Raw genomic sequence first — 319 nt, 5'->3', positions numbered from 1 at the left:
TAACCGTCGGCCGTTCGAGATATTTTTTCGACTAATCTCATTCAGAACTTTTCTATGATGGTTTTAAGGACAATCCATCGGAAAACATTCGCATCAATACGGGACTTGCCGAAAGTTTATCGAGGACCCAAGATTTTTTTTTTTTCCGGACTATAACGTCGACCGATTCAAAAATTATCCAATTCTATATTCGATTCGTTTTATTGATGTGGGACTCAGATTAATATGTATGCTTACCATAATGCAAAAGCTGTGTATTTTGAAATCTCTAAAGTCACCCACACGAATTACTATGCTGCATGTGATTCTCTAAGACCCT

The sequence above is a fragment of the Capsella rubella genome, unplaced genomic scaffold (assembly GCF_000375325.1).
Source record: "Capsella rubella cultivar Monte Gargano unplaced genomic scaffold, Caprub1_0 scaffold_16, whole genome shotgun sequence".
Lineage (NCBI taxonomy): Eukaryota > Viridiplantae > Streptophyta > Magnoliopsida > Brassicales > Brassicaceae > Capsella > Capsella rubella.
Note: the sequence above shows the minus strand (reverse complement) of the source record.